The sequence below is a fragment of the Thamnophis sirtalis genome, unplaced genomic scaffold (assembly GCF_051295495.1).
Source record: "Thamnophis sirtalis isolate CommonGarterSnake01/CBP01778 unplaced genomic scaffold, rThaSir2_p1.2 scaffold_2, whole genome shotgun sequence".
NCBI classification, from domain to species: domain Eukaryota; kingdom Metazoa; phylum Chordata; class Lepidosauria; order Squamata; family Natricidae; genus Thamnophis; species Thamnophis sirtalis.
Window position 1 is genome coordinate 163317838 of NW_028261382.1, and position 7500 is coordinate 163325337.

The following is a 7500-nucleotide window of genomic DNA, read 5'->3' on the forward strand; positions in this document are numbered from 1 at the left end:
AGAAAGCAATTATGTTTGGAAGAGTTAGCAGTAAAAGGAAACCAAGACACCAAAGAACATGGTGGCTGGACACCATCAAAGCTGACATCAGCCAAAGCATAGAAAAATTCAAAGAAGTAGTGCAAGATCGAAAGATGTGGAGAGACCTGGCCGATAGTAGTGCCAACTGCCAGATGCAACTGAATGGATAACATCATCACATCATCCTGAAATTGCATAAATCAAAAGAGATTTTTCATGAACCATGCTGTTCAGAATTTAAACTGGTGACAAGAAGTAAACCAAATGGTTATTGGATAAACAGCAACCCTATCTTGTTGGACTTCAATTTCAAGTTGCTTTTATCCACAGCCCACAGTCTCCTAGCACCATTTAAGACTTCCATGGGGACTGATGCCAGGAATACACTGTATAACTGTAGAGAATATGGAAAATGAACTTGTCAGAGATATGCAGCCCCATTTGCCTATGGGACAGCTTTTGTGTATCTTCATCAAATTCATCTTCCTTACTCTCTTTAGTTGCTGAGTATAATCCGTATAACAGTGATACCCATCTTGAATCAGTTGGTATCGTCTTCCAGCAAGGTCATGGAGCTATTAAAAAGTAAGGTGAGGATATATTTTCAATAACACCGGGGTTTTCCACAAAGAAATGCCTACCAATCCAACATCTCTATCCTAACTTGACTGGAATTGCCCACTCATGGGTGAACAAAGCAATTGGAAAATAGTGCCTCAAATTTTTTGCCAATCCAAAATGGTGCAATGATTGACAGTATCAAATAGTATTGAGAAGCCCATTAAACTCAGTTTATCTCCAATGCTGTCAAATACCTAGGCTTCAACCCCAACTAAAAAGGGTTGTACTATATAAACATAGTTTATACTTTATTCTATGTAAGCATAGCTAATATAGAAAATAACTTCAGTGGATGTTCATTTTCCTTTCTAGCTCCATGACTGAAAATCAAAATATGAGCATTTGTACAGACTGACAATGCATTTTTGTATGACGATTCAATGAGACGTATTCATGAATGCATTAAGTGGTGTTTTGGACCCTTTTAATTCTACAATTCCATTTTAACTGATTAGCACCTACAGATTTTTATCATTCATAAAGCCAGTGGTGAAATAAATTCATATATGACTATAATGTTAAGAGCTTAATGTATATTAGCTTCATAAGACCTGACAAGGATGTTACACAATGTGCTGAGGTTACATTTTCATGTACATGCTGCTCAGAAGTTAACTAAAGCATTAAACATCATTTCATTCAATGGTTACAAATTCTACAAGCCTGACCTTCAGATAAATGAAGGGCAGTGCGACAGTTCAATTAATGAAGTTTATTATCAGGTAGAGTATACTATACTTACAAAGAGTTAAACAATCAAACCAAGGAAGATAGCAGATGTGATTCCACTGGTATCCGATGTTTATACAATGCAACTTAAGAACCAGTTTTACAACATACACATAGTGTTTGTATTACTTTTACAACATTTATACACAAACACACACACACACACATTCAGGTATGTGTTTGTGAATGTGTATGTGTATATGTGTATGCACACACAGAGACAAATACACACAATATGCTTGCATATTGAACTTGCAGTAGACGCTTACACCAAAATGTCATGATTTTTGCACATACATTTCATACTAAATCCAGATCTTAAATTCTCCTTTAGGTTTGTATCTTTCAAATGCTACAGAAAAGAAATAATTATTTATAGCATTTTTTCTACATTAATGTTTCATGCCGATTTCCTCTCCTTTCCCACTGATTTATTCATATTTGCTTATTATTGATTAAAACTTTTCTGTTCTGATAATATGACTGGGAAATGTGTCTTAGATTTTAAGCTGATGGTTTTTTATGTTTTTCTGCTATGGACACTGAAGGATCCAGTGAAACTTGTGAATCCAATTTTAAAACGTATTTAAATGTATAAAATAAAACACATAGGTATAAATTGAATTATGAAAGAAAGCAGTCATGCACAATGCACAATGATTTTGACAATGATCAAAAACTAACAATTAAGTAGTATAATAATATTTGTAATTAATCCATTTCATAAAATAACAAGTGTACTCCTTTTAAAGGGTCCAATAATTTTAGATAGAAAATTTTATTAAATTTTAAAAACTGTTTTAAAGTTTTAAAGACTATAAATCATGCCTACATACATTATTGAATGAAAAGCTAAATATCGATTAGAGATTAAAGAAAATACAGTTGAAATTTATTTTAACTGTAATTTACCCATCCAAATTAATAGACCCTCCGAAAGCTATCCTAACTCTAGGTTAAGACTCCTCCCAGAATAGAATAGAATAGAATAGAATAGAATAGAATAGAATAGAATAGAATAGAATAGAATAGAATAGAATAGAATAGAATAGAATTCTTTATTGGCCAAGTGTGATTGGACATACAAGGAATTTGACTTTGGTGCATATGCTCTCAATGTACATAAAAAGACAAGATACATTTGTCAAAAATCATAAGGTACAAAATTTAATGATAGTCATAGGATACAAATAAGCAATCAGGAAACAATCAATATTGATATAAATTGTAAGGATACAAGCAACAAAGTTACAGTCCTAAGTGGAGGAGATGGATGATATGAACGATGAGAAGATTAATAGTAATAGTAATGCAGCCTTAGTGAATAGTTTGACAGTGGTGAGGGAATTATTTGTTTAGCAGAGTGATGGCATTTGGGAAAAAACTGTTCTTGGGTAGTCTTAGTGTGCAGTGCTCTATAGCATTGTTTTGAGGGTAGGAATCTAAACAATTTATGGCCAGGATGCGAGGGGTCTGTAAATATTTTCATGGCCCTCTTTTTGACTTGTGCAGTGTACAGGTCCTCAATGGAAGGCAGGTTGGCAGTAATTGTTTTTTCTGCAGTTCTGATTATTAAAGGTGTAGATGACAGTCTCAATAATTCCTCCTTGGGCAGCTCCTTGGGCAGTTTGAGCTTCCTGAGTTGGCAAAGGAAGAACATTCTTTTTTGTGCTTTTTTATGATGTTTTTGATGTTAGGTGCCCATTTTAGGTTTTGTGATATGGTAGAACATAGAAATTTGATACTGTGGTTGATACTGTGTTATCTAGTTTCCTGTAGAAAAAGGAGGTCAATGCTATGTTTGGATACATGGTAGATTATAGAGGTGAACATGGTGGTTCTCTAACCTGCTGCAGGTGTTACAGTAGTATGATAGAGATAGAATTGTCAATGGCATCCATGATGCCATATGAACAATAGCAATGCATTCATTGAACACCATGTACATCACTGCTAGTTTTACTATTGTTAGCTTCAAAAGTGTTCTGGAAACTTTGTGTAAGCAGTCCCATTCATTCTAGTAAGCTAAACCTCTAATGAGAATGGAGAGAATGGTGCCCCAAAGATGCTTTTTCCAGAGGCAAATGGGTTTTCTGTTTTTTTAAAGAGATTTCACTTCTCATCCAAGAAGCGTCGTCAGCTCTGACTGGATGGTGGGGAATGGAAGGATTTATTCCTTGCAGACAGCTGATCATTTGCATTCTTTTAGCAAGTCATTAAAACCACCTGGAGGTTTATCTGTGTCAGCAGGGTCACCTGAGTGGTGCAAATGGGTGTGGAGCCTTCTTGGAACTCTAGAAAGGATTGTGTTGTAGACTGGAGATAGATGATGTTGTATCCTTCCCCCTCTGTTGAGACAGGCTGTTCAATTTTGAAATAGATGGCATCTTTGTCCCTCTTTCACATTTTCTCCACTCTATCCAAAATATGGATTTTGCTGTCTTCAAAAAGAGTGCCCTTTGTCTTTTAAATGTAGGTGGACTTCTAGAGCTAGTCCTGATGGGTTTGTTCTCCTATGTTGTGCCATGTGTTTATGAAGTGATTGTTTTGTTTCCCCAATGTACAAATCTGCAGCTTTAGGACAACCATGACCTGGACAACGAGAATTTCCAGAAAGCAATAGCAATAGCAGTTAGACTTATATACCGCTTCATAGGGCTTTCAGCCCTCTCTAAGCGGTTTACAGAGTCAGCATATCGCCCCCACAGTCTGGGTCCTCATTTCACCCACCTCGGAAGGATGGAAGGCTGAGTCAACCTCGAGCCGGTGAGATTAGAACCGCCGAACTGCAGATAACAGTCAGCTGAAGTGGCCTGAAGTACTGCACCCTAACCACTGCGCCACCTCGTCTCTCGAAAGAATGGTGGACCCAGCATTAAGGAAAGGAAAATGTTGGTTTCTCCTTTCAGCGGCAATTCATAAATTTCCTGAAAGACAAAGAGACCAATAGGAAAAGAATATCTGTTGCTCAGGGTTGAACTGTGCGGTCCTTGGTGCTCTCTGAACATAGTTGCTTGCAGATATTTCATTACCTGACTAGGTAACATAATTAGTTGAGTAAATGAAACATCTGCAAACAAACAACCAGGTTAAGAGAGCACCAAGACAAAGGGAATTCTATTAAATTTGTTTTGACATGGTTTCTCTGTATTGGTAAGGGATTAGCTACTTTCCCTATTAGAAGGAAAATACTTTTTTTTTAAAGACTTGGTAGTTGCTTTTGTTATTGTTGTTGCTAGTCTTCTAACCACAACTGGTAGAAGATTGATCAATATCACCAGCACCACTGGCTGTTTTTTTATTTTTCTTGTTAAACAATCTCAGGCTCCAAATGTCCTTTGGTGAGATATCTACCATGCCCATCATCTGGTATGAATGCAAGCCACCAAAAATTTAATTATAAGTGAATAGTAGTAGGAATGTCTATTGGACGGGGGCGAGGGGGGGAGGTAGCGAAATCTAAAACTGATAGATACGTCATTGCAATCCATTCAGACATTCCCCTTGACGCACCCAACTAGCATACTTGCAATCTAACTATATAAGAGTGACAGAACTGCCATATCTCCAGAAACTGATTGCCTGGTGCTTTTACTTGTAGTGCTGAGCCAGAAAGAAATTAGCTTGGCTTCTGAAAATGGATAACAGTTGGAGCAAAAGTCTTCTGGTTTTTTTAATAATACAATAATACAATAGCAGAGTTGGAAGGGACCTTGGAGGTCTTTTAGTCCAACCCCTGCCTAGGCAGGAAACCCTATACCATTCCAGACAAATGACTATCCAACAGCTTCTTAAAGACTTCCAGTGTTGGGGCATTTACAACTTCTGGAGGCAACTTCTGTTCCACTGATTAATTGTTCTAACTGTCAGGAAATTTCTCCTCAGTTCTAAGTTGCTTCTCTCCTTGATTAGTTTCCACCCATTGGTTCTTGTTCTACACTCAGGTGCCTTGGAGAATAGTTTGACTCCCTCTTCTTTGTGGCAACTCCTGAGATATTGGAACACTGCTATCATGTCTCCCCTAGTCCTATCTTTTCATTAAACTAGACATACCCAGTTCCTGCAACCGTTCTTCATATGTTTTAGTCTCCAGTCCCCTAATCATCTTTGTTGCTCTTCTCTGCACTCTTTCTAGAGTCTCCACATCTTTTCTACATCATGGTGACCAAAACTGAATGCAGTGTTCAAAGTGTGGCCTTACCAAGGCATTATAAAGTGGTATTAACACTTCACGTGATCTTGATCTATCCCTCTGTTTATGTAGCCTAGAACTGTGTTGGCTTTTTTGGCAGCTGCTGAACACTGCTGGCTCATATTTAAATGGTTGTCCACTAGGATTCCAACATCCCTTTCACAGTTACTACTGTTGAGCAAGGTACCACCTATAACTGTACCTGTGCATTTCGTTTTTGTTGCCTAAATGTAGAACCTTACTCTTTTCACCATTGAATTTCATTTTATTAGCACATTGTTTTCTGTGAACTTGAAGTTGGCTTCATTAGCTGCTTGGAGCTTTACTGTGAGCTGCAAGTATGGTGTACACATAAAAAGAAAGAAATAGACAATGAGATCTGTACAGGTAGTCCTTGTATAATTCATTTAGTGATCGTTCAAAGTTAAAACGGCACTGAAAAAAGTGACTTATGGCCGGTTGTCACACTTATGGCCATTGCAGCATCCCCATGGTCACATGATCAGAATTAAAACACTTGGGAACTGACTCACTTTTATTACCATTGCAGTGTCCTCGGGTCATGTGATTACCTTTTGCGACCTTCTGACTAGCCATCTCAAAGGGAAAGCCACATTCATTTAACAATGGTGTTACTAATTTAACAACTGCAACTTAACAGCTTGGCAAGAAAGGTCATAAAATGGGACAAAATTGAATGTAAAAAATATCTCACTTAGCAACAAAAAATTAGGGCTCAATTGTGATCATAATTTGAGGGGTATCTGTATTCTTAATAGTGGACATTTAAAAAAAAGACTGATGATAACGTGGCATCTTTAAGCTAAGTAAGATAAATATTGCAAATCACCCAAAACAAAACAAAAATTTATTTTGGTTCTGAAACTTTACATATTAGTTCTGAAGCTTTTTGACATGCTATAACTGTGTCCCCCATCTGTTTGGGCACCAGGACCGGTTCCATGGAGAGAGGTTTTATCCGTGAACCGGAGGGGACATGGTTTCTCATGCTGCCTGCATCCCACGGATGGGGCGTCACTGGTTTTCATGGCCTGGTGGCTGGCATGCCATGATCCAGTGCTGGCCCATGGACCAAAGGTTGGGGATCCCAGTGTTACAACTACTGCTCCCTCAACCACTCCATTCCTAATAGTAAGTATGAAGTCCAGTACAGCTGACTCTATAGACCAAGGCTTTCAAACTCGCAATGACATGTGATCACATGACGTAGGACTGCAATTTCCCCCCCTTCTCTATATAGCAGCAGCCAGTAGCTTTTACCACATATCAATTATAAGAACGGGACATGAGACCATGAAGGTAAAAGAGATACAGGTTTATTGAGCTTTCTAAAGGTGTTTCCATGCAAGAGACAAACATGACATTTCGAAAAGGAGAGGTTCATTTTGGAATGTTACAAAGAGAGAAGTGCATAGGAAAAATACAAAAGGAGAAGTTCTTATAATGTCTTAAGCTATCGGCCGTTTCACCTCTGTTCTGTCCTACACCCATGCTTGGCTTCCTGTGCCCCTCCTTTACAGCGTCTTGCCACACTGTTCCAGTAATATACGTTAACACAAACTGAGTAAATAAAATCAAACTTAATAAAAGTATAGATCAAGTATGTATTAATGTTCAGAAGCTAGTAAGAATTTAGAGCATGTGGGCTCATATACCCAGGTGATATTTTGGTTCATCTTCTCCCACCTGCCTCAGCTAAACTGTGGGTGGGTGTGGCCAACGCTTGATGCATCCAGCCCATGGGCCGTAAGTTTGACACCCCTACTAGAGACCCTCCTCCACCAAAATGATGATAAAGTTGTCATCTCTCACTTGCTGCAGAGTTTGTTTCTCAAATGATGTCAGGGTAGTTAAAGTCCCCAATTACTACAGTGGACACTTTTTTCTTTTTAATTAAGTTATATAAGTAAGTATTA